Source organism: Hypomesus nipponensis, chromosome 22 (assembly GCF_054491055.1).
Source record: "Hypomesus nipponensis isolate SF chromosome 22, ASM5449105v1, whole genome shotgun sequence".
In the NCBI taxonomy this organism is placed as follows: Eukaryota; Metazoa; Chordata; class Actinopteri; order Osmeriformes; family Osmeridae; genus Hypomesus; species Hypomesus nipponensis.
The window spans coordinates 19100001-19100527 of record NC_140382.1 but is presented as its reverse complement, the minus strand read 5'-3'; positions in this window follow the sequence as shown (position 1 = coordinate 19100527).

Sequence of the window (527 nt, the reverse complement as noted above, 5' to 3'; positions counted from 1 at the left end):
CAATTCTCTGTTCCTACTCCAAGTGTTTCCCCCCTTCTGCACGTCTCTCCCCCCACTCTCTCTCTCCCTCTGTTCTCTCTCTCTCCCCCCACTCTCTCTCCCTCTCTCTCTCTCCCTCTGTTCTCTCTCTCTCTCTCTCCCCCCACTCTCTCTCGCTCCCCCAATCTCCCTCTCTCCCCACTCTCTCCCTCTCTCTCTCTCTCTCTCTCTCTCCCCCCACTATCTCTCGCTCCCCCAATCTCCCTCTCTCCCCCACTCTCTCCCTCTCTCTCCCCCCACTCTCTCTCTCTCTCTCCCATACCCCTCTCTCTCTCCCCCCACTCTCTCTCCCTCTCTCCCCCCACTCTCTCTCTCTCTCTCCCATACCCCTCTCTCTCTCCCAGCCTCTCTCTTTTTCTCTCTGTTCCCCCTCTCTGTTCTTTCTCTCTCTCTCTCTGTTGTCTCTATCTATCTCGCTCAATTAATACTGCAGGAAGACTCTTGCCTTTTTCCAAAGGGAGGGGCAGGGGGGCAGGGGGGGTGGTGGT